The sequence below is a fragment of the Rhipicephalus microplus genome, chromosome 1 (assembly GCF_043290135.1).
Source record: "Rhipicephalus microplus isolate Deutch F79 chromosome 1, USDA_Rmic, whole genome shotgun sequence".
In the NCBI taxonomy this organism is placed as follows: Eukaryota; Metazoa; Arthropoda; class Arachnida; order Ixodida; family Ixodidae; genus Rhipicephalus; species Rhipicephalus microplus.
This window is the reverse complement of record NC_134700.1, coordinates 189572586-189600168: the sequence shown is the minus strand read 5'-3', so window position 1 is coordinate 189600168 and position 27583 is coordinate 189572586. Positions and strand designations below refer to the sequence as shown.

Sequence of the window (27583 nt, the reverse complement as noted above, 5' to 3'; positions counted from 1 at the left end):
ACGCCCACTCCTTTGCGCAATTGAACAAGTTGCCGAGTAGCGAGAGCATGCGACGGACGCGAATCACATCGGCTCCGGCTCAGGTTCAATTTCAAGAAGAATTTCTTCCTGGCGACCTGTTGCAACGATAGGAACTTGTTCCTAGCATCACCACTGTCAAGCCTATACCGAACTTCAACCTGTGAGTGCGCTTTTAAACGTTTTAACGCTTTCGAAAGTTCTTGAAGAGGTCCACCTCGCTAACCCTACCAAGCCGGAGACGCGGCTTGGACAGAACGCCGCCCCGCTCTACAGCGGATGGCGAGCGTCTCTGGGAGCGTCGCAGCCGACGAGAAGCACTCATTGCCCTCTCGCTCCACGGAGCACATGATGGATACGCAGACCAGTCAAGACGCCGATACGCAGGTGAGCGATGAGCACAACGCAAATCCATGGATCACTGTTACCAAGAGAGCGAACAAACGCCGACTGCTGCAACCCCATACCGTACCGACTGAACAGCTGCCCAGCACGCCGTCTGAGCCCGCTCTACGCCAGAGCCGGCCTAAGACGCGTCTACCAAGACTCCCACCACTCCCTGCCGAGGACTACAAGCTAGCAATCTGTCCCCATGGTGGATTAAATCTCAGCAAGGTTAGCCCCAAGACATTACTTCTCGCCGTAGTTCATGCCGCAAATATACGCAGTGAGAAGCCTGATATCAAGCTTCGAGTTGACGAAAATCAAAATGTGCTAACAATAAGCACCTCATCTGAACACATCGCCATGGTACCTGAACAAATCACCAAAATTACAGTGCACGCAGCAACCTACGACATCACCTCTTATGGTATTGCGCCTGATAATTCGTGCAAAGGGGTGGTCAACGGAATAGGCCATGAAATCACACCAGACGACTTCCTGACAGAAGTTGAAGTACCGGGCTACGAGGTCCTTACGTGCAGACGCCTCGGCAACTCCGGAGCAATGGTGCTCACATTTTGTGGCAAGCGAGTCCCTTTCTTCGTGAACGCGTACGGACAGGCTCTCCGCTGCTACCTCTACAAACGGACTATTCCCCACTGTAGAAAGTGCAACAAAACTGGACACCGCGAGGATGTGTGCCCACAGCCTCCTGGCACACCGAAATTTCGAGTGTGCGGGGATTCACTATCACCCAACAACCACGAGTGCCGCCCTTCTTGCATGCTTTGTGGTGGAGACCACCCGCCGGCTGCCAAACCATGCCCAAAGTGGTTTTTGCCACCCGTCGACCGACGCAAACCACCCCGGTCAGCTACTCCCACCAAGAAGGCCCAGTCACCATCTCCCAGCCCCGGACGGCAGAGCAGTGCGTCCGGGAGTGCAGCCAGGCGAAGGAGCCATTCCAGGGATAAGTCGGGGCCCAAGCGAGGAAACTCGTCATCGCGGAGCGGTTTCGCTGGCCAGCCGGGATCTCGAGGCTGGCACACGGACGGGACAACGCATCATCATGGCCAGCAAAGCGGTTCCCACAAGAAAGCACAAATGGTAAGCTGGGCAGGGCAGTTCCCTCCTCTCTCTCCCTCTCCACACCAGTCCCACTTCCTCACACAAACATCAACGCAGGAAAGAACACCACAACCAACGCCACCTAGACTACCACAACCCATGTCAGTAGACACTCAGCTTCACCCTGACATGTCGTCAACTACGGCACGATCCGACTATTGCACACGAGAGGCGTTGAACGAAATGGTTACTTCTTTAAGGAACGAATTCGCAACTATGATGCAGGTAGAAATGCAGAAAATTAAGGATAGCATTATGGCTGAACTAACAGCTCCACTCCAACAATTGATCCAGCAGGCCCTGCAACCTGCTGTCCAGCAAATTGTAACGGATGTTAAACAGCAGATATCGGCTGCACTTGGCCAACTTGATATTTCGCCATCTGCACCAAAACGCACCACGTCTCCGACACGTGAAACACAGCGACCGCATCCTTACATACGCCCCTCCCGTTTCCTATCACCCTCCCGAAAAACCATCCCAACAGCCGCAGCTGCTGCAGTCCCGCTTCCCACCACCCTCCACCAAGATTTAGCACAGTCCGAAATGCCTCCGTGTACTACCGAGGCGCCGCTATTGCATGATCATGGCGAGAAACCGTAGGTCAATGCGTGACACCCCTCAACTCCTACGTGTGTGGCAGTGGAATTGCAGGGGGTATCGTAGGAAACGCGGAACTCTAATGCAATTCATTGCGACGCAGCAGATTACTCCCGATGTCATAGCCTTACAAGAAGTACAATGTCACCCTACGCTTCCGGGGTACACCACATACACGGATGTAACGAACAATACACCACATCGCATAGCTACATTAGTTTCTAAGCATGTCACTGTCATAGAACACATCCTTCAAAGCACCTCCATCTCACACGTACTTCTCGAATTAGTCCCGTGCTCTCGTTCCAGTAGCAGCCTGTACGTGCTTGACGTTTACAGTGCACCTAACGCCAGGAACGATGACTTCGGTAATCTATTCGCACAAATCTGCAAGTTGGGTAAACAAATAGTTATTGTAGGAGATTTCAATGCCCCCCATCCGGCTTGGGGCTACGCAACAGAAACGCCTAAAGGCCGACGACTCGCACAGGTTCTCGCGATTCATCGCATGACCCTGCTGACAGAACCTGATCAACCCACTCGCCTAGGTAATAGTGTGAGCAGGGACACATGCCCCGACCTCACGATAGTCAAGGGCGTTAGTCACCATTCCTGGTGCAACCTCATGGTGAATCTAGGCAGTGATCACCATATACTAACTACAGAACTCCAAGTAGCAGCCACGCTTGCCCCAGAGCGCATCATAAAACTAACGAATTGGGATGCATTTAGGCGTAATCGTACAACTACCCATCAGGACTCTCCTTCCCTAGAGGCTTGGATATTACAACTTCACTCCGATTTTCAAAGAGCTACCAAACTCATCGCTGCGACGACAGAAACGCCGGATGTGGACCGGCATCTGCTACATCTCTGGGATGCCCACAGAGGCTTGACACGGCGGTGGCGGCGACAGAAACATAACCGAAAACTTCGTCTCCGAATCGCCAAACTAGCTACTGAGGCACAGGACTATGCAAACATCCTCACTAGCAACAATTGGCATAACTTCTGTGATCGACTCAACGGCTCACTAAGTACACCTCGAACGTGGCGTATACTCCGTGCTCTTTTAAATCCCACGCAGACAAAATCACACAATGCTAACGCTATCCGCACCATTCTCCACAAATCAGGGCTCGACGATAACACTCTGCTGCACACCTTAAAGCAACACTATGTATCCACGGGCCCCCGTCCCGCCTACCGTGATTATCCACACGTACACGATACGCCTCTAGATGAGGACATTACAGAAGCAGAGTTTAGGGCAGCTTTGCAAAGCATTAAACGAAACACAGCACCCGGTACAGACGGGATTACGTACACACTTCTGCGTAATTTAGATGACCAGTCCATCGAATATTTGACCGCTTTTTACAACGAACATTGGAAAAACGGCACGCTACCACAGGAGTGGCGACACGCAGAAATCATACTTATTCCAAAGCCTGGCAAGCCGCTATCCCTCCAGAATCTTCGCCCTATATCCTTAACTTCATGTGTAGCTAAACTCTTTGAACGCGTTGTTCTCTCTCGACTACAACCATTTCTCGAAGACAATCACTTTTTTCCTGATACACTATTCGGCTACCGTCCTGGTATCTCTACACAGGACGTATTATTACAGCTTAAGGAGGACGTGTTGGATAGCCCCACTTCAAACCAGGTCCGAGCTATTCTGGCTCTGGATCTGAAGGGGGCTTTTGACAACGTCTCCCATGACCTTATTCTTGACAATGTCGCTTCATCTCAATGTGGCTCACGTATCTACAATTACGTCAGGTCCTTTCTTTCTGACCGCACGGCCACTATTGGGATTGGAGACCTCCATTCGGACGTCATTTGTCTCGCAGGCAGAGGAACACCACAGGGCTCGGTTCTCTCGCCCACTTTGTTCAACGTGGCTATGGCTAAACTCCCTTCCCTATTACAACAGGTTCCCAACATCCAGCATGCCATCTATGCAGACGACATTACAATTTGGGCGACCAAAGGATCAGACGGAACCATTCAGGACGCCCTACAGAAAGCTGTGTCTGTGGTACAAGACTATGCTGCTGCCGGCAGCCTTACGTGCTCAGTGGATAAGTCGGAGTTGTTATTAGTATACAAGCGGCGCCGCAAAACCGCTGATTCTCCTGACATTTCGCTGTTTCTTGATGGCCATCCTATCTCTCTGGTACCACGAATTCGCATTTTAGGCCTCTACCTTCAGTCCGACGGCAAGGCCTCGTACACTACACACCTTCTGGCTCAGCAGATAACTCAAATCACACACATGATCCAACGCATCACCAATCGCAGGAGAGGCCTCTGTGACAAGGATGTCCTCCGCTTAGTACAAGCACTCATAGTTAGTCGGCTCACCTATCATCTTCCCTTTCACAATTTCACTCTAGCTCAAATAAAAAAGATGGAAATCCTTCTACGGACAGCTGTGAAGGCGGCTATCGGCTTGCCTCCACACGCATCTACACAACGCCTCCTTCAATTAGGAGTCCACAACACCATAACCGAACTCATTGAGGCCCAGCACAACAGTCAGCTCCAACGGCTCAGACAGACCCGTCAGGGCTGCGCCATCCTGTCTCGTCTTGGCTACCCGATTCCTCAAAAACCCGCACAAGTACCGCGATATAAACTTGCTTCTACTGTCCGCGCACTCATCAAAGTGCCTCCGATTCCACGCAATATGAATCCCTCCCGCCACGCCGGTCGTCGACGTGCCCGAGTTCAGGCTATGACACGCGTCTTTGGTGATGGTACATCAGACTTACAAGTACTTTACACTGATGCAGCACGCTACCCAGAGAAGTCAGCCATGTGTTTAGCCGTGACAGATGACACAGACGCCCTTGTGGCGTCTACCACACTTCGCACTACAGACAGTGGTCTGGCAGAGGAGGGAGCTCTCGCTCTGGCAATTGTTTACGCTACCACACTGTCACATGACTCCCCTGTCACTATTGTAACAGATTCACAAGCTGCTTGCCGTGCTTTCGCTCAAGGACTTGTGGCTGCACATACACACAATATCCTCTCTTCTGTCTCACCGTCCGCATTACGTCCTGTGCGTATCGTCTGGACTCCTGGACATGCCTCTCTCCATGGTAATGAACGCGTTCATGCGGTTGCCCGAGAGCTGACCGGCCGGGCTCCATTGAAAGAGCTGTCCAATACAGACGACGCATCGACAGAACCACTAAACTACAACGCTACGCTGCAGTACTATCGACAGAGCCGTTATACGTATCCTCCCCCTCATCCTTCACTTAACATAGCAGATGCTGTCGCTTGGCGGCAACTACAGACCAATTCATTTCCTTGCCTTTATATGCTAAATCGCTTTCATGCGACTCTCTATCCCTCCTACGGCCCCTTCTGTGGATCCGTACCGACGGTGTACCACTCCACGTGGGAATGCTCTGCCCCACAGGGCGTGCCTCCCATTCCCAATCCCACCCCTTCCTCTTGGGAGTCTGCACTGCTCAGCTTACGCCGGCAGGAACAGCGGCAGCTGGTCCAGCGGGCTCGCAGGGTCGCGCAAGGCAATGGAGCCCTGGACTGAGGGCCCGACCCAAAGAAGGCTCAGTGTGCATTTGTTATTAATAAATGTTTATTCTCTCTCTCTTGCGCAATTCTCATGTCGGGACGTTTGGCGCGATTCTACACGCAATATAACATGCGTCAAGGAGGCTCATCCCCGTAATTCTTATAGCATTTTCTCCCCTCTCCCAAGCAGTTTCAACCCATGGCGAGGCTCTTTGGTAGGACAATTTCTTACCACGGAGATGGTCTGGGGTTCACTCGAACCAAAAAATTTTTTTATTTGCATTTATTCTAGATTTTTCGCATGCCAACAGCTGTTATTTTTTGCTCGCAACCATTGACGCTGACGCCGACCCCAGATATCCTGCGAAAGGAGCTATTTGACGCTGCCTCGTTAAATCAGAATTACAACGCAGGGTATTTTAGCTATTTTGCGCAAAACAACATCAAAGTAAGAAGTACACATGGACGAGCTTAATAGCGCTCGTCCGTAAGTATACCTTACATCATCCTAATTTGTCTCGCGCAGAGTGGCTATAGGATAAATTCGTTTCAACTAGACCGGCTAGCAGTTTCGCTTCATTCAAACCAAGGGAGATGAAAGTACCGCTTCGTTTTGTCACATTGGCGCACACTGGCTCACACCTTCGAGGGCGAATAGCCACATGATTGATTATGAAAGTAAGTGAGCGAAAAAGGATAGATGAAGCAATAATTGACATCAAAAAAATGTGTAAGACGTGAAAAAGTTGATGTTGAAAAGAAGACATGAGCTGACAAACTGGGCCGTCCGTACCCAGGAAATTTTTTTGAGGTGGGGTGGGGGAGCGTTTACTTATAGAAAGGCTGGCAACTGGTGGTCGTTGTGAAAATGCATAAGCACTTTAGTATCAACCAAAAAAAGATTAAGCGTGAAATAACTTTGGGGTTGTGAGAACCACCTCAACTAACCCTCAGTTACTCATTCACTGACAAACACAATGACAAACTGGGCCTGTGTACCCAGAAATTCTTTTTAGAGGTGGGGTGGGGGAGCGTTTACTTGTAGAATGGCTGGCAACTGGTGGTCGTTGTGAAGATGTGTAAGCACTTCAGTATCAACCAAAAAAGAAAAGATAAAGCGTGAAATAATATCGGGGTTGTCAGAACCACCTCAACTAACCCCCAGTCACTCATTCACTGACAAACACAATGGCTTTTTCAGTGGCTCATGATGATTTGTTGTTCATCGTGTATCTACATCTGTAACGACATTGCTTGGCTCTCGGCATCATATCTAAATCGTCGTCGTTTGTTTAGTTAAACAGTTGCGGGCTCCCTTCAATAGGAATTCGACTCGATGTGAGCATTCGAAAATGCATGCCGAGGCTTCGATAGGCAGCAAGCATTCCTAACGCTTTGAGCGTTCACAGTAGCACAAATATTGGGACATAACGTCGGATACAAAGATGCAATTATTCCGTGCCGACCGGTTGTGCCCTCGCGATCTCCGACGACAGCGCAGCTCTGGCCGACTGGGTTGGTCCTACGCCACCTCCTGCCGCCGGTACCCTACGACGACGTGAGCGCAGCTCCGGCCGACTGGATTAGCCCTACGCCATCTCCGGTCACCGACAGGAGCTCTCGCAAGTAGTGTCCCGTCCTCATACTCCTGTGAGCGTGTTTCCATCTTTCCTATCTCTCTTATCTCTCATATGTCGTCGCTCGCTGTCCTAGCGCATCTCTTTTTCTCTCTATGCCTTTAATTCTATCCTTTTAATGCCTCCTCACCCCCATCCCTCTTGAGGTACTGTTGAGGTGTCGCACGCTGATGCAGACAATTACGGGGCTCACTTTTATCTTCTTTTCCCTGTTATAACCAGTATAAATCTTTGGGACGCTTGAGGACCTTGCTGGCTTGGACGATTGATCGCGTATTACCATTGGTCGACTCCTTTCAGCGGCGCAGCCGATCTCGCTCCTACTCGCTCCTTGGGGAGAAAGAAGTGATTATAAATAAAAAGAAGAGAAAAGTGAGCCCCGCATTTGTCTCTCAGGGGGAGGACACCTCAGCAGTAGCTCACGAGGGATGGAGGTGGAGAAGGGAATAAAAAGAGAGGATTAAAAGGTAGAGAGATAGAGAGAGAGAGAGGAAGGCAAGAGGTAGGCGCAGGCTCAGGGAGTGACGGAAGTAAGGAGAAGAGAGGAAAGGTGGACACGGTTGCAGGAGTCCGAGGATGGGGCATCACTGGCGAGAGCTCTTGTCGGCGACAGGAGGTGGCATAGGACTAATCCAGTCGGTCAAAGCTACGTTGTCGTCGTCGTAGGGGACCGGCGGCAGGAAGTGGCGTAGGACCAACCCAGTCAGCCAGAGCTGCGCTGTCGTCGGAGATCGCGAGGGCACAACTGGTCGGCACGGAATCCAGCGAGCGAGTTCCTCTCCACTCGTTTCCGTGCCAATGGCTCCGCCACTGCCATAGCTTCGACTTTAAAGGGGCACTAAATAAGAGAAATGACTTCATTTTGATTTACAAATGGCTCACTGAGAACTGCAATGCCATATATTTCACTATCACAAGTTCATAATTGTCTGAGAGAATAAAGGTTCAAGTTTCAAATGCTCCTCTTTTAAGCTGAGCAAGCTAGAATGTCCCTGCACTTTTCGACAAAGAAAACAACATTCGTGGTTATCGGCAGCTAATGGTGCCCCTCTGGTGAATTGGAAGTGCGCATCACAAAATTTTGATGCGGGAGTTCTCTTCCTATTTGCTATTTATACAAGTCTGGTCAAGTGGCATCTACCCTTTGCTTTTACTGTAAAGAGACAGAAAACATCGATCATTTTTTACCGATTTGCTGACATTTCACAAGCCACAGGAAGAAACATTTAGAAACTATATTCAGAAAACTGAACATTATCCTAATTCTGAAAATATCCTTTCGCTGGGTGCCTCTTTTTCTGGGCCACAGCATCAAGATCGTCTGCGTAGTAATTTGTGAATATCTCAGAGACACAAGAAGGTTTGATTTTTAAGTTGTAATTTTTGACTAATGAAATTCTAGTTCTTTCAAATTTTGATCCAATTATTCAGTCTAGTTATTAGTTATTTAGCTACTTTATTCGGAAGTAACCTTATCATTAAGCGCACCTATATTCCCTAGATGACTAAATATATTAGTTTCTTAATCAAAACTTGAAATTCGTTTTTCCGCATTACAATGACTGTGTTAATGGCCGAACCTTCGTGGTGGGTACGAGTGAAGTTGCATAGGAACAAGCAAGAAGAAATTACGCTGCCACGTGCGTGCGCGTATGCCCTTGTGCTTCTTGAGCTAGTACGTCCCCGGCTGCCATTCGCTACCCGAATCCCACGATGCAGGGTTGCTCTCGAGCTCCGCATTCTGGTTCTCGTGGCCACATCGTTCCATGACGCCCGCCTTCGGAATCTGGCTGTCAGTACCGAACACACCGAATATGGCCTGCGCTCCATCATATCTTGAGATGCACTGTCGCGCGCGAGCTCCACGTCCTGGTGCTCGTGGCCATATCGTTCTACGACACCCGCCTTCGGAATCTGGATGCCAGTACCGAACCGACCTAAGCCCTCGCCTGCGCTCCATAGAAATCTCGGCCTCCCGGACCAAAACATGCCAGCCGTCGCTGCTGCAACGTGCCGCAAAGCGAGAACGAAAAAGAAGACGTCCGAGTCGAAGTCTTCGTTGTTGGGTTACGTCGCGACCAGCCGAGGCTCCGGCACATCACCGCCGGTGTCATCACGGTTCAGCACGCAAGCAAACCTTCCAGAACTCTTCGCCCTTCTCGTGATGAAACGGGAAGCTGATCAAGGTAAATGACAGCGAGACGATTCTGAAGACAGGACCAAGCCTTGTGTCCTGGCGTCGAAGTGACCCTACGACAACGACGACATCGGGCACAACAACGAAGGCCAAGTGCGATACTCGGTGGTACCAAAGTCATCGAGCAGCATCGTGCTTTCGGACAAGGAAGTGCTCGCGGCTGTCACTCTCGAAGCCCTCGCTCGAAGGGGGACGCACTTTTGTTGATCGGGAGCTAGAGCCGAAGGATCTCGCTGATTACACCGTGGTCGTCATGCGCAGAAGCGCGAAGAGTTGGCCTTGGGAAGGAAGCCTGGCTGAATGCTGTCCAACAACTGCTGCGTGCCTGGTCCTCCTCGTGTCGGACCATCGGCAAAGCCTGGGTGATGACCTACGGGGCGCGGAAGACGAGGACGACGGCAACGACGACGACGAAGACGAAGGCAGCTGCGCGCCGGCTAATCGAGAACGTAGGCGAGCAGATCGTCTATGGCAGGCTTCGTGACTACGGACGCCAAGTTCGTGGTGTCTGTCCTACGATGGAGCGGCTGGCGCAGGCTCCGGCATCTGGCGGCTTTCGGACACTTCGGGCGTGGCGGTAAGGCCAAGCTACGGCTTTGGCGGTAAAAAAGCGCGTTGGACTTGACAATTTTTGTATAGATTTTGTTGCAGAACCGCTCAAACTTGGCGTTATATGTTTTTGGTTGCATTAAATATACCTTGATGCCAGCAAATTGGCATCTTCTGCATCTGTTGCGCAGCGATCGAGTGGCGATTAACGCGTAGTTGCAGTATCTGCAGTGGTGCAGTATCTGGCCACTACCTTCCCCATGCATGCGTCAATTACCTCACGGCCCTCAGTCCCCAGCAGCTGCGAAGCAACTGAGCACGGCGGCGGTCAGATTTGGAATGCAGCAGAGGGTACTAAGAATCTCTGGATCTGGACAGGCCGCCATTGGAAGCTGAACTTGGCAACGTTTAACGCTAAGACCTCTTCTAGCAAGGCAAGTCTAGCTATACTATTCGAGGAGCTAGAGGTTGTTAAATGGGATATAGTAGGGCTCAGTGAGGTTAGGAGGACAGATGAGGCCTATACGATGCTACAGAGTGCACACGTCCTTTGCTATCGAGGCTTGGCTGGCAGAAGAAAACTGGGAGTGGGGTTCTTAATTCACAGGAATATATCTGGCAACATAGAGGAATATTACAGCGTTAATGAAAGGGTGATAGGTATCGTATTCAAACTCAATAAGAGATACAAGATGAAGGTGGTACAGGCTTGCGCGCCTACATCCTGCCATGATGACGCTTCAGTTGAATGTTTCTACGAAGACGTGAAATCGGCAATGACTAGGGTAAAAACACAGTATACTATACTGATTGGAGACTTTCATATAAAGGTAGGGAAGAAGCAGGCTGGAGACCAGGCAGTGGGAAATTCCGGCATCGGTACTAGAAATGGCAGAGGAGAGCTACTAGTAGGATTCGCAGAACGCAATATGTTACGGATTTTGAATACCTTCTACCGTAAACGACGAAACCTTAAGTGGACATGGAGGAGCCCTAATGGCAGAAACAAGAACAAAATAGACTTTATAATGAGTGCACACCCATGCGTCGTGCAGGATGAGGAAGTGGTTGGCAATGTACGATGCAGAGACCATAGATTGGTACGGTCTCGAATTCGCCTATAGACTTCAAGAAGGAACGCCAGAAACTGATACTCAAAAAACAATCAATGAGCTAGCAGTGTGAGCGAAAGTACAGGAATTCAGTCTCGCTTCAGAACAGGTGCTCGGCTCTTATTGAGGAAACCAACCTTAGTATATACACAATGAATGATAGTCTGACGAGTATCATTACAGAGTGTGCAGTGGAAGTTGGAGGCATGGCAGTTAGACAGGACAGTGGTAAGCTTTCCCAAGAAACGAAGAATCTCATTAAGAAGCATCAAAAAAGCATAAAATTTTCAAGCACAACAGACAAAATAGAACTGGCAGAGCTTTTGAAGTGGATTATTAAGTGTAAGGTATCCGATGTAAGAAAGTATAAAATAGAGAGAATAGAACACGCTCTGAAAAACGGAGGAAGCGTGAAAGCAGTGAACAGGAAACCTGGGATAGGCAAAAATCGGATGTATGCACTAAGGGAAAAAGAAGACAAAATTACTTCCAATATGGATAGGACCGGAGGATAGGATCAGGCTGAGAGTGAAGAAGTGGACGTTGTCTTCACGCGCTCAAACGCGACTGATGTTTGCCTGCTCTGAAGGTTTGGCCAAGAATTCACTAGTTGTGATTGATTTTGTTTATTCTTTTTTTTTCATAAGCGTTTCTATAGTGTCCTTATTGATTAGCGAGTGTATTTTCAGATAGTACGACCAGGCAGATGCCGTTTTCCTCACCTGGACCAGGGGCTTTTCTCTGGTCTGCTTCTCTTCCTTCGCAGGAATTGCCAGTGGACTTGTTTTTACGCAATGGCATCTCATCCGTTCCTGTGGCATTGGTTCCAAGCAACGATGGTATTCTACGGATGAAGAATCCAAAAATAATTCAGACGGAGTTGAGAGCCGCTACAACTCACTACCAAAGCATAACAGAGGTCAGGCAGTTCGGCAAGGGTGGCATTCTTTGCTTATCGTCTGACCAGCTCTGTGTTCGAGACCTACTAAAATGCTCGGTATTCGCTACCAACCCGGTGAGCGCATTCATTCCACGTCACCTAGCTTGCGTCAAAGGCGTCGTTCGGTCGTTCGGGGTGTCGATGTCAACTTGACCCTAACTGAGATATTAGATATGTTTTCAGAAGCAGGTGTGATAGCTACCTATACATGTAGTCGAGTTGTGGACAAGAACAAGGTCCCAACGGAGTCCGCGATTGCTACATTTGCCGGGTCAAATCGCCCAACCAGAATCAAAGCGTGGCCTTTAATATACAGAGTGGAGCCACTATCACCTCATCTCTACAGTGTATTAAGTGTTGGCGTTATGGGCACACAGTGAAAGGATGCAGGTCAGTACCTCGATGCAGAATTTGTGATGAGATGCACAACTCAAACGACTGTAGAAGTAATGAAGAAAAGTGCTGTCTTTGCCATGAAGAACACTGCGCTGATAACCCAAACTGCTCAGCCAAGGCACGTAAAGTCCAAATCCTTTAAATTGTAGACAGAAGGCGATGCTCCCGAAAGGATGCCATTGCTGAAATCCAAGCCCGAACTCAAGGGTATGCAGGAGCAGCTGCCCGCCATAACATAGCAATGGAAGCATCCCTTTCCCTATCAATTGCGGACATGATCGAGGAGGCAGTGGATAAGGCTATGCAACGCCTTGCTACCACCCTGTGTGAGTCACTCTCGCACATTGTGAATAACCAAATCGCACAAGTCTAGAGAACACAGATAGATATAAGTACGGCTGTAGAAAATGCTGAGTCTGCACACCCGACAATGGAAGCAGAATCTGAGATAATTCCACCGGATGCACAGTCTGCAGAGTCCTCTGGAGAATGCGTTCAGAGGCAAAGTGAGGGTGCACAGGAAGCTTCTCAGGACACACAAGATATGGACATAGATCTCAAATGCCTAAAGCGTTCTAGATCCCCTGTATCGAAAAATCCTGGCTCGCCGAAACATGTAAAAAGCAAGAAATACCAGAAAGACAACATTTCAAAAACCGATTTTTTAAATGAAAGTATTTTAGATATGGTAGTTGCCGAAACCATTTTAACGAAATCATAGGGTCTCTTAAAATTATACATTGGAATTGCCGATCTCTTCACTCAGCCAGAACAGATCTGTTATACCTGTCTTCCAAATTCCATCCGGCTATTATTGCATTACAAGAAACTTGGCTTTCCGAACATCATTTATTTCACCTACCCAACTTCCAAACCTTTCGTCTAGACCGTCCATTCAAAGGTGGAGGCTTCGCTTTCTTCATAAACAATAAAATTTGTTTGAAAGTCAAAACTCATACAAATGTATGTCTTCTGAATGCGAAATTTTCGCGTTAGATATTACCTTGCCAGGATACTTGCCTTTTTCGCTCATAAACGTCTACTTTCCTGTAGGCGTTCAAGACACGAGATTGTTAGATATGGCTGCTAATTCATGCTGCAAAGAAAAAATTATAGTTGGCGACTTCAACTCTCACCATACCTACTGGGGTTTTAGAACAGATCAGTGTGGACAACGTTGTGGGACTGGTAGGTAGATAACAACTTATTGTGCCTTAACGCTAGAACTCTCACGTTGATTCGAGGTCATTCACGCTCCGCCTTAGATTTAAGCTTTATAAGCTCGGCCATTGCTAGTACATCGTGGACAGCCCTTGATTGCGCCTCCAACAGTGACCACTTTCCAATAATGTTCGAGATCGCTTGCCCCGTCAAACCTTCAAGTTTCCATGCCCAGACCTTTATAAATTATACAAAATTTCAACACGACCTAAAAACTGCTTTAGACGCTCCATTTTAAGATGGAGATGACACTAAAGCCATGAAATTAAGCGCAGTAAGTAAAAGGGCATGCAAAAACGCCGAATTTGCTGTTAAATCGGCGAAGAGAGTACCCTATAGCCCCTGGTGGAATTCCAACTGTTCACGAGACCACAGACGAAGGCAGGCAGCTTGGAAGAAGCTTATTCATAATCAGTGTCCTAAGAACTGGTCAGGCTATAACTTTCTTGCCGCTGTATTTGAACACACGGTGGCCCAAGCTAAAGAAGAATATAATAAAAGTCATTTTGAGTTTCTCTCAAAACCTAAAAATAAGAAAGCTTTAATTCAATCTATGCGATCTCGCAACATCCTGCCGGGTACAGTAAATACTGATTATGAAAAACTATCATTGGAAGAAACGAAGAACTCTTTAGAGTAAATTGGCAGAGGTCCTGAAATGAGATTTTCTTCGACTATTGCTTTCAACTGGCAAAAGTCTAGCATAAGCACTGACTTCGAAAACGTAACGCTGTCTGAAGCAACAAAAGTAATTCGAGATCTACCATCATCAGCTCCTGGTCCAGATGGAATCACAGTTCCTAGGATTAACATTTTATTTAGGCTATCACCCGGCGACGTCCTTAATCTGATAAACTACTCTTTAAAGAATGCCTGGATACCGTATGACAGAAAAATAGCTAAGGTAATCCCATTAATAAAAAAGCAAAAATTAGGTTTTACCATAAAAAATATCAGACCCATCTCGCTAACTTCGAACATGGTGAAACTCATAGTGAGGGTCCTAAAGGGCCGAATAAACTCCTGGATGACGAATAAGGTCATATTAAAGCCATATCAAATTGGTTTTCATTGTGAATGCTCAATTGGGTGCGCCCATGTGGATTTAGAGAGTCGAATACAGCTTCCTCGTAAAAGGAAACAGTACGCCGCATTAGTAACTCTCGACGTAGCTAAAGCATACGACAGTGTCGAGCACTCTATTCTACTGACCACCTTGCAGAGTCTAAAGTTACCCCAGTATATTACTGAGTGGATAGCAGAATTCCTAAAATCAAGGGAATCGTATTGCGTGAAGGATGGCTGTTGTTCGCATAAATTCAAACAGAAAAGTTGTGTTCCCCAAGGGTCCGTCCTATCTCCAGCATTAATTATTATACTGATGAGCTCTATTCCAAATGTTCAGGATGTTAGTGTCTACATTTATGCAGATGATATCGCGTTCTTCGCTGCAGAGAGCAACATTTACTCACTAGATCAAAAACTGCAAAGATATATTATTACACTAGAAATTTGGTTGCAATCCATTTCATTGTCATTGAACATCAGTAAAAGTGCGCTCTTAATGTTTCCTGTAGCAGATACAGTTTTAATTTCTCTATTGCATAATCGGGAACCTATTCCACAAGTAGATTCAGTCAAGTACTTAGAAATAATTTTTAATAAAAAGCGAAATTGGAGCCCACACATTGAATATATAACAGCAAAGGCACAACGGGCGTTAGGTTTATTACGCAGGTTAAGCAACAGAAAATACGGGCTGCGCAGACACACGATGTTAATGATATATAAAATGTATGTGCGTCCAATATTGGAATTTGGGTGTGTACTATACTCAGGGGCCGCTGGATATAAAATTAAACCGCTAGTATTGTTAGAGCGAGAAGCCCTGCGAATATGCCTGGGACTTCCCAGGTTCGTGACGAATAATAAATTGTACCAAGAAGCGCGATTGCCAACACTCTTCTGTCGATTCCGCATTCTAACGGTTCAAACCTTCTTAAAGTTTTACAGTTTACCAGCGTGAAGATGAGAGTACGCATTTATCAGCGACCCTGACTCTTTCTTTCTTGCACATTGGCCTCGATTTCATACACCTCAGATAATTTTCGTTAAAAAGAAACTGGATTGCATAAATGTAACCATTAGCACAGTAATGGAAACTAATTCCTCAACCTTCAACATTAGAATAGAGTACGATGAAATCTTCCCCCCTACAAGCCAAGTTGCAATCTCTTAGATTTTTGACCACTTCATTAAATGATTACTTGGTACATGCAGAAACAAAAAATGTCATAGCTAGAGATGCTTCTGTCAACAATGAAAAGGCAGCGTAAGAATTGCGTCTGATTTCCTCGGCTGGTCTTTTTCAGTAAGGCTTCCAGATTTCACTCCTATATTTGAAGCCGAGCTAGTAGCTATTATTTTAGCTCTTCGTAATGTTCCTACGACCGAGACCAGTGCAATCATCCTAACAAACTCTCTTTCGTTGTGTGCAGCTCTGACAACCTCCGAACAATCTCGTGCCCTAGCAGCGTTCCACACATTAGCACCGCCGCATTTAAAACTCCTCAAATTAGTGTGGGTCCCAGGTCACTGCGGATTACAATTAATTGAATTGGCAGATGCTTTGGCACGAGCATCACTCGATGGACCAGTAATTTCAGTACTTCCCGACTTAGAATACTTCTCAGGGGTTAGATATAGAAAATTCGCTATTTTTACAGATAGTTTAGAAAATATCATACAATGGACAGATTATCAGCACCTCAAATTTCCATGGAAAGCCCAGTGAAGTCCGTCAAACAAACTTGAAATTATAATCTCCAGATTCCGGTGCCGTGTCCCCCCATTAAATTTTTTTTTTACGCAGAGCTGGTCTTACACTTTCCCCCCTTTGTCCGTTTTGCGAAGAATCAGAAACTATTGAACATTATTTTGGCTCATGTCGTAACTATGCATTAATTAGGAAACGGCTTTTAGATATTCCATTGGCGAAGCTAGGTTTAAATTTAACCCCAGAAAATGTTCCAAGTTTGGAACACTTTCTCTGTTTTGAGAAATTGCCACAGAGATGCATTCGATGCGGTGTGTAATTTTATTCAAGACTCTAAACGTTTTTCAACATACAGCCAACGTTACCAGGTACTAAAAAAAAACCGCGTCGAAAAGTAATTTTTCAAATGTGGATAAATCCGTGACATACCAAATTAATCGGGTTTGGCAAAACCAGCTGTCTGGTCGGCTCCCAAAATCAAGCTATAGCTATTAGTGTGTACTTTTTGTCGATTTTTTTTCTCACTATCTAAATCTTTGGTTTCTTTCTTTTTTTTAACATACTGTCTTCACTATACAACTCCCCCCCCCCTTTTTTTTTGTTGTAAGCAATAATGCAGTTATCGTCCGTATGAGACTATATATTTTCTTGACCAATCCCCCAGAGTGGGTACGAGCCATGGATTAGAGGCTACAAACAAACAAACAAACAATCGGAGGAGTTTGCAAATATCTGTACAGTAGCCGGGACAACCACGACCTTAATACTACAAGAACTAGCAGTAACCCAGATGACACCCCGCCAGTAATAATAGAAGAAGTCAGAAAAGCCTTGGAAAGCATGCGAAGAGGTAAAGCGGCTGGTGAGGATCAGGTAATATCATATCTGCTGAAAGATGGAGGATACTTTGTGTTAGAAACTATCTCTCGAGGAGGGGGGGAGGACGCCGTCTTGAAACTGGTGCATCAAACACCGTGTCGTCCGATATGGCTGCGTTTTCTGGGGCATACGTAACTCCAATCGAAAAAAAAAGTACGAAATGAATTGACCTCCGAGAGGGCCACTGATTCGGCATCGTCAAGTTTCGGGAGGTTACCATGAGCCGATGTTCCCAAAATGCAGCGAATGCAGCGAATGTTTCAACTCCGGGATGTGATGCGTGGAGGCGTGGTCGCGAAATTTGACATCGAACGACGACCATGTTTTTCTCCTGTATTAATAAACTATATGTATGATGCTTAAAATAATAACAGTAGGGTAATTAAAATACACTTTATCCGTCCAAAGCAATCGAGCTGTTGCAGATTTTCCCCTTTCAAGCAAGCAATGCCTGGCCTGACCCGAACCCGCCACTTCAAACTGGCGCCCAGCCTTAAACCCATATATCGTCTGACCTGGGCTGGGCCTGCCAGGAGAAATACCTTACGCCGCCCGATCAGGGTTCTTGGGGTGAATGCAGTGCTCTAACACAATTTTCTACCATGACTTTCTTACCATGCAGTTTTTGGAGTTTCGGGAAAGTATTATCGCACAATTTGGCACTTTCCACGGATGATTAAACGAAACTTAATGATGAGTAAGCCAACACGGCTCTATGCCAGCGAGTAAGTCATTTTTTTTTAATCTCGGGAGCTCTCTGCTCGTGCGTTTAACTCCAGTCTCAAAGCAGCACTGTTCATTTGAACTTCCAATCATCTGTGCGCATGCGTACTATTCAATAAGTCTGGTTATTTTCACATATTGCCTGCTCTGTGTCAATTAAGAAATAGCGGTACAGTAGCCTATACTTATAAATTGTGTCTTGTAGACAGGTCGGGGTGTTCTTCAAACGATATTTCAAAAACTTTTACGAAAACTTTGTAGTGTCGGCTGCTGATTTTTCAAAACATTTTTAACGTGTGTACATTACTTCACTGCCCCTTGTGAGCTGTATTGACTGTGACTGGTTACGGCTGCCAACCCTGCCCCTTACACGTGTGATCGCTGTACTGTGTAACTGCTTGTGTAACTGAATGAACGCGAACGCGAAATGACGCCATGAACTGCGGGTAAGATATTGGAGTGATTACAATATTTGTGCGCATCGGCGAGAACACTAGCCGGCTGCTCTTTCGAAACTTCCGGAAGGAGCAACCAAGAACGTACCGCTATTTCTCGACGAAGAAGAGAAAGCCGTTGGTGGTTATCGGCAGTGGCCGCGAGCGTGTGGGGCTGCCGTCGTGCCCCACGCGCCAGCATTGCCCCGGCTGCCATTCGCTACCCGTATCCTGAGAAGCACAGTCGTTCTCGAGCTCTGCGTCCTGGTGCTCGTGACCGAATCGTTCGACGACGCCTGCACCGGAATCGGGATCCGAGTACTAACCTCGCCGAAGATCTCACCCACGCTCCATCGATGTCGCGACCACCAGGACCACGACATGGCAATCGTCGATACTCCAACGCACCTCAAGGTCCGGAGTAAGAGTAAGAAGCCCGCAAATCTAGGTCTTCGTTCTCGAGTCGCATCCCTACCAACCGAGGTGCCGACAGTTCTCCGCGGGCGTCATCACTGTCCAGAACGCAAGCAAACCTTCCAGAACTCTTCGCCCTTCTCGCGACGCAACGCAAAGCTCTTCAAGGTAAACGAGAGCGCAACGATTTTGAAGAGGTGACAAAGCCTTCGGTGCACCGACGTCGAGTTGGACCTCCGACGAAGACTACTTTGAGGAGAACGCCGAGTGACAAACGTAATATTCGGCTGCACCACCATTATCAGGCTGCAGCGTCGGGCCTTCGAACAAAGAAGTGTTCAGGGCTCCAGTGACTCTCAAAGGCGTTGCTCGAAGGGGGAAGCTTTTGTGTTGATACTGGAGCCGAAGGCTGTCGCTGGTTTCACCATGGTCGTCGTGTGGAGAACGCGCGAAGAGTTCACCATCGAAGGCAAGCCTGGCCGGAGGAGGTCGACCTTCAGGAAGACAGGCGCGCCTCCTTCGTCTCGGGCTTGACTCGATGTCGAAGGTACGTCGACAATTTGGGCAGACAGGCGTGGTGAACTACGTGGGCTGGACTATGCCCTGCTCAGATTCGTGGTCATCCGGCCCCCAGAAGACGACGACGACGAAAACGATGAGAGCTGCTTCCGGCCTCTACGAGGAAGCAGCTAGACGGCGACGTCATCTGCGGCAAGTCCTGGCGACACCCGGCGTCTAGCCTCATGATTGTTTGGTGGCCTCTTCATCTGGCGGCCATTGCTTCGAGACGACGGGGACGACGCGACCAAGCTACAGCTGTGCCTGGGCTTGTTCTTGTTGTATCGGATGTTTTTGTTTATAGACATTGTTCTGTAGCTGATTAAAATAGTATTATTTGGCTATCGTTGTATAGTGTTTTTTTAAGACCACAGCAAACCAGTCACACCTCGTCTGTTGCGCTGTCGTCGAACGGGCCCTAAAACCATTGGCATAAGCATAAGAGGGAGGGGGGGGGGGTTCAGCGGGGTCTGAGCTCCCCTTTCTTAATGCCTAGGCTGAAGAGGGAGAGGTGGGGACAGCTCTTGAGATTTGGGTCAACACCGTCATACATTCGAGCTAAGCATAGCGCATTCAGCTTCTTTAAAGGTAAGTTATTGCTAAATGTGTACGTGCCTTCAATACCTCTCATCGGTACAGGACTACGAAAATCACAGAAGCCACTCGACTGGTCTAAAGAAAATATATTTTTCTGAATTTACGTGACTGTTTGAAACGTAGTGATTGCCATGTATTGCTGCTGTAATGGCGTGAACTTGGTGTAGATTTCTGGCTACGGCGGTAGCATTTCGATGGGCTCCCGCGAAATTCGAGACAATCGACTCACATCAATTTTCGTAGACTTTAGAGCACTCTAAGAGTTAAATAATCGGAAGCACCTTCACTATGGCGTACCTCGCAGCCATAACCAAGTTCTGGGGCATCATTAATTATTGCCAGCATTATAATTCGTCAAAGCGTTTAGCTGCGTTGGTGTGCGTGTTGCCTTACGGGACACGTAGTGGATAATTCGCCAATTTACAAAAAAATGGCAGATCCCACGTACAGTGAGAATCAATGATATGCGAAGCACGACTGAGAAATGTTGATATTTCACTTGAAATCAGCACAACGTTACGAGGTGGAGGCATAGAGAAAGCAGAAGACAAGAGCGGACACTCTGCGAAACCTGGCCTCAGGAAGTGCGTCACGACTACGTAACGAACTAGTGCTCTCACCAAACGTCAGAGGGCGCAAGCGCAAAAAAACAGTTATAATCAATGCAACAGAATTGTTTTTACAAAATAGTAATTATACGCCCAAATTTGGTATGTTCTTTATACAAAAAAAACAATTTATTCAACACACCTTACGCGATTATTTTTCTTCAGCCGTACTGTCATAAACACCATCTACCCAGTGACAAGCCCATGCATGACTGACAGCGAGAAGCTTTCGTCGCTTTCGTCAACGTCGGCTGCGTCGGCGTTTTCGTGCGTGAGATAACAGGTGAGGCACGTTTTCAAGCGAAGCTTGTTGAATGACATGTTGTTGGTCTTGTTGGGTCATTTTTTCAGAAAACGGTTACACTTGCGCGAATAAGACACCATGCAACAAACATAGAAAGATGCACACACACACGTTGCGCTTCGAGTGTGCGAGTTTGTTTCTTACGTGGCGTCTCATTCACGCAGTTGTAACCTTTTTCTGAAGCTTGTAAGGACTGGGAAGTTCGCTAAAAAGAAAGTTTGTGGCTCTATGCGGCGGCTAGACTGGAACATTGTGCAACGTATGCAGTATAGGAAAGGCGGCACGGCGTCAAGCCGAGGCGACGCGTGCTGCGTCTGCCACGGACGCGAGCGTCTGTGCGCTGAGCGTAGCTGGGCAGCTAGGTCATAGGCTCGGTGCAAAATATTGAGAAGCATTCGCTGGGCCTCGCATGCTTCACGACGCGTTTCCCGAAGGCTCGGAACACGAATAATTCTTGGTGTGCCGGAGGCGAATCTGGACTAGCCAAGTGGCCATTATCTTCGTTTTTTCGCTAGCCTTGTGCCACTAGTGCAAGCTGCTCACAAATTTTTTTGACGTTTCCAATATAATTTTACCGCATAAATTTCAACTACGATTTTTCTTCCCAAGATACTGCTGATACTGCGTACGTACGAAGGTGTTCTAAAGTTCCCAGGCCGCGATACCATTGCATTACAAGGGATAGCGGCCTGGAAACTTCTGAAGATCTTTGTACGTGGTCTTGACGTATATCTTTGCAAGTCAGAGTTTTATGGGTCAAAGATGTATCACTGGTTTTGTATTGTGCATCGATTAGCTAATCATTCAAAGGGGTTTGTTGGTACACTTATGACGTGCACATATCTTTTTTGTAATTTGACAGCGAAGCATCCACTTACTAACATTTTCAGACCGCGCTGACGCCATGCCGTCCGGCCGTCCAAGCTACGGCAGCTACTGCTGTGTATCGTGGTGCTTCAACAATGGCAGAACCCACAAGAAGCCTGGGACGAGTTTCTTCCGCATACCATGGGACGGCAGGTGTTAAAGCTTTTGTATGGTTTGCATGTCTTTAGGCTTACTGTTCGTACTTGCTCAGTGAGGGTAACAATAAAAAATCACTATTCAAGCACTTCCCCTTTCAGCTGATAGTTCATTGCCAATGCAGGATGAAAGCATGGATGCAGTATGCTGGACGCGATGATCTCCTTAGTAAGCCGGCCAGTCTATTGTACGCAACGTACAGGGTTTGTAGCGACCAATTTACTGCTCAAAGTTTCATGGACCCTGGGCACAAAAGGCTTACAAGAATGGCTGTTCCCAGTGTGCAACCAGCTGCACCATGTAAGTGATTGACTGAAACTGAAATATGTGCAATAGCAGCCACTTGTATTGAATCAGTGGCGACAGTTAACCGTGAAGATCTTTGTAGCCGATGGAGAAGCCTCACTATAGAAGTAACACTTGGAAAGTCTTAAATTTTGTGAATTGTGGGATATTACCTTCCTAACAGCAGCTTTACATTTCTGTCGTTTTTTGATGCTCTTGACCTGCGCAACTTGTTTTAAAAGACTTTAAAGGGCTATATCACGTTATCTTCAAGCCTGAGTGCACATGTACGTATACCTTTTATCAGTGAAAGCTGCCACTGTTGATAATTTCAAAAATCACAAATTACTTGTTTCCTAGTTGGTGCCTTCTCTTTTCTTCCACGTTCGACCAATTTATGCGTTTGAAAGAGCTGTTTAAGTTTCCCCATGCTACAAGCTTTGTAACTTGTACCAACTGCACATATATGCAAGTTCTCTGAGCGTCGCTTCAAGTAGTGACTGTGACATGGCTGCAGAAGCTGCACTGCAAGGTGCGGATGAGCTTCAGTTTGTGTTATTGTAAGCCTCTTACTGATACATTGTCGTAATTTCATTTCTTCAGGACCTGCGGTAGAGGCTTCAAAAAGTGGCTCCCACACATTGAGGTGCCCCGATGAACAGGGTGCGTTCAGTGTCGCGATTTCTTTTTTTACCGAAATTGACTGTTGATCAAACCTCTGCAGGTGGCAGCTCCCTTGTAGCTGGTGAAAGAATTTCCGCTGACTTCGTCTTGCTGGAGAAAACCCTAACCAGTCATTCAGCTGTCACAAAAGAAACTTGTGTGACCGGTAAGTTGTATGTTCACTTCAACACCAGAGTGGATTGATATAGAGACTTCCGCAGGCCGCTCGCAAGATTGTTCCGACAGCACTGTCCGAGGCACTGAACAAGCTTCACAAAACCCTCCAGAAGACGTCTCCGCCAACAGCTCCACGCCTGAGTGCCCTAGAGAAAATGGTGACTATGCTTTTATTGCAGCTGTTTTTAATGTGCTATTTTATGTTTAGGACATTCTGAGGAAACTATCCTCAAAAGGACACTACGTGTGCACTTCCAAAATGTAAGGATGGGCTCTCAGTGATTTTTATTTTTTTTGTGCATTGTCAACATTGTGAATGGTTTATTTTTAGGTAGTGGAATCGAAAACTTTGCACCACAGAAAGTTGTGCACCTTGGGTCTGAAAGAGCGAGGAAAGTGCTCGTATGGGATTAGTTGTTATTCGCTTTTACATCCATTTTTTGTTTATTGCAGTGCGTTCCTGTGTGCCAGCGACAATGTCTTCATCAATGAAGTACAAGCAAACCATTAAACATCTGCAAGCCAAAGTAGCAGCACAGCGGAAAACTATCAAAAGACTGCGGAGACAGCCTCACCAAGCACCGTCATCAACTTCAAAGGCCCTTGAAGTTATCCGACCGCACGTCACCGAGGAGGTTTTTAAACTTCTTTCTGCACATGTTCGCTTGAGGCCCAAACGCAAGGGCAAGCGGTTTCCCGTGTGGATCGAGAAATTCGCTCTTCACTTAAACTTCCGAGGTCCGCGAGCATACCGATTTCTGGCTCCATATTTTTCTTTGCCCTCCCGGCGTTCATTAAGGAGGTGGCTAGCTAATGTAAAGATGACTCCAGGCATAATTCCAGGAATCCTTTCTTCCATTGCAACAAATACTCAAGCTTGGAATGAACGGGACCGAGTGTGCGCTTTAGTTTTCGACGAAATAGCACTCAAAAAGAATTTGTACTATGATGCTGCAAGAGACGTTGTCCAGGGTTTTACAGATGATGGCACTCATCGCACTTCAACCATCGCTGATCGAGCACTGGTTTTTCTTCTTGTTGGCGTTTCGAGAAAGTGGGTTCAACCGGTTGCTTTTACTATAGGGCACACATCAACACCATCATCTGTTATGCATAACTTGCTGGTGTCACTCATTTTGGAGCTTAGGAGCATTATATTGCAGTGAAAGCAGTCATTTGTGACCAGGGCAGTTCAAATGTAAGTCTCGCTAACCAACTAAGAGTGACTGTAGCCAAGCCTTTTTTTGAAGTTAATGGTGAGCGGGTATATTACATTTTTGATGTTCCGCATTTAAATAAAACAACGCCCAATAATGTCCAAGCACATAAGTTATACATTGGGGATGACATCGTTAACTGGTCGCACATTGTAAGCCTTTACCAATCCTCACATGAGTTGCGGTTGCGATTAACTCCAAAGTTGACTGAACGGCACGTTCATCAGAAACCTTTTTCTAATATGAAGGTCAGCAGAGCAACTCAGGTCCTCAGTGCATCAGTTTCGATTGCTATCACGGCATTGGTGTATGCGAAGGTGCTGCCTGCCGCGGCCATCACTACAGCTCAATTTTGTGATCGTATGGACAGGATTTTTGATGCCTTGAACAGCTCGAGTAAAAAAAGAACTTCGCAAAAGCTGCGGCATGCAATCATGAAAAATGATTCAGAGCTGATTGACTTCCTCCGAGGCCAGCTTCCCTGGATTGCATTATGGCAGTTTGTTGGCAGACGTCAACCACAAACCATCGTAGGTTGGCAAATTACAATTCAGGCAATTTGTCAACTATGGGACGACCTCTCCAAAAATTACAATTTTGAATACCTGTTAACACGCAGGCTTCAAAAGGATCCTCTGGAGAACATATTTGGCCACATTAGGCAAAAACAGGGTTGCAACACCAACCCCAATGTAGCACAATTTATTTGCGGCCTGAAGCACATCTGCGTAAGAAAACTCTTCAAGCTGTCAGAATACGGAAATGTCGAGGATGATGAATGTGACCTCCTCCAGGAGCAGCTCTCGCCATTCTCCCTCACCAGTGCGTCTCTTGTGGATAATGATGAGTGTGCACAGCCACAGCCTGACGACTTTCCCGCTCTAGACGATCTCTCTGAACTTGCGACAAACGTTCACTCCCATATTATCGATGACTCCGCTGCATATTATGTAGCTGGTTTTCTCATCAAACACTTCCTTCGGAATGCATGTGACGGTTGCAGTTGCCCACAGTTACTGAAAGACGACAGTGAGACGCTTAAGGGTACCCACCAGTATTTCACAATGCTCAAAGCATACCACGTCCCCAGCAAACTTTTTGGGAATCTCACTGTGCCATCAGAAGCAGCTTTTGCATACGTACAACAACTTGAATCTCACTTTCTTGCCATCATTGAGGCCACTGCACATCACCTTAAAGTGTGCGATGTTTTGTATCACCATCTGTCAAGTGTTGGCGATTTTCATTTCTGCTCTGCTGGGTGTCGTGCGAAGTTTCTGAAAATGTTTTGCCGGGTTCGTTTATGTTGGCATGTGCGTTTTGTGAACCGAAACTTAGATAAGGTTAGGTTCCAGTCTTCAATCTCAGGCATACAGCTTGACAAGTTCAAAGGTTAGCAATTAGCGGCGGGTTTACACTAAAGTATTCGAGTTGAGCCGAATCCTGCAATAGCTTTGTTATGTTATTAATTCGTTACAGCAGACTTCATTATGGTCTTATATGCTTATATTCAGCTCAACTGGACTAGCCACTCCTTCGTTGCATACATTGTTTAGGTTACCCGCTATGAGGAGTAGGGACACTGTGTATTCGCTCGAAGTGATTTGCATAACCTTAAAAAGAATGTTGGGTACCCTGTCTGTATTTTTGTAGCAAATGCGGGCGAACTGTACACTCTACTGTGGCTCGCTTGGTCACTGTGTATGCTTTATCTCTCCAGGTCAAGTAATATATCGATAACAAAACCGCTTGTTAAAATGTCTTCGAGCGGGTAAGGAACACAGTATGAAGTGGGCACGGTTCACGTTATCACGCTTTTCGTATTTTAGCTTCTCATCAACCTCCTCATCTCGCCCATCAAAATTTTCAAAAGACTACTCAAACTTGTAGCGTTTGATGGGGCTGCGGACGCTGCCATTTTATTTTTATATAGCTTGTGAGTGATAACGTACGATGTAGAGCCTTTGTGAAAAATAATGAGCCAAAGTGGTTTCCTTCTGCTATTTATTAGCCCTGTAATACCGCTCTCGTAGCACCAATTAAGGTCCACAATTCTGGATAAGTGATGACTACAACATATTTTAGCTCGCAAGCGTCACAGCAACACCCAGACGCAAATCGCTTGGGATCTTAAGTTTTTGATGAAGACGACGCATAAGAAGAGCCGCAAGACCTGCCAGTGTTGTAGCATAAAGCTTGTCTTTCACGTAGTGAGCAAGCTGCAAAGCCCAACCTTTCTGAGGACAAGCAGGCATCAAGTCTGCCTTTTTTTTTCATTTTGGTCTAGCTGTTCTTAAGCACAGCCAGCACACTGCACCTTTGCCTTTCTGCTATATTGTGTCGTGTGGTTTCTGTGTGCTCTTTTTTTATATGCATTATTTCGGTTAACCCCAGGCGTGATTCGCGACTTCATTGCTGCGTATATGTCACTTCTTCCTTCTTCATCAGCATTGTGCGCTGTGTTTTTGCCATAGATCCTTACTTACCCACTGGCCCGGTGTGTCATACTTCACCAGCTTCTCGGCTTCTGCCAACTCTAGCGATGTGTGCGTTGTCTGTGTTCTCTCTGTATTTGTTACAATTTATTTGTAAGGCGAGATGCATTTGATGTCTACCTTTGTCATAATGTGCTTTTTTTATTTTCAGACTCTACCTTGCCTTTGAATAAAACATTACGGATACTCTGTCTCTTTGACTGATATATACATTGATCACTCGTTCCAAAAGAAAAACACAAGCGCGATGAATAAAACCGTAGTGAATTATCATTACCTGCATCTCTTTTTATTATAACTTAATCGAAATAAAAATTACGTCACGACCGATTCGCACGAACCACTGAACAAAACAAAACAGGGAATCGCTAAATCAAAACGACCTACAAAAACTATCCATTTGGGCGATGATAGTGGTCTGAAATCATGAATTTTCGTCATAGCCAAACGTCGGTTATGCAAACTAATTCAAAATTTGCGCCAGTCAAACCGAAACAGGAAGCGCACGCCACTTGCTCTCACCAACCGCTAGGTGTACTAGGGTCTATTGAGCCGCTGGGGTCTACGGGAGTGTCCACTCTTAACCTTTATTTCTCTATGGTGGAGGTAAATATAGCCGTAGATGCCTTCCGTGTCATGAATATCATGTTTCGATGTGTCGTTTACCTTCGTCATCTATTCACGTCACGTGAT

General features: G+C 46.7%; 1 long non-coding RNA gene across 1 annotated transcript; it reads left to right on the top strand.

Moving 5' to 3' along the window:
- Positions 1 to 22670: 22670 nt before the first annotated feature.
- Positions 22671 to 26591, top strand: LOC142803611 (uncharacterized). Its single transcript, XR_012894191.1, has 4 exons — positions 22671 to 22870; positions 22942 to 23167; positions 23223 to 23336; positions 23632 to 26591. It is a non-coding gene; the product is annotated as an uncharacterized LOC142803611 (long non-coding RNA).
- Positions 26592 to 27583: the final 992 nt, after the last annotated feature.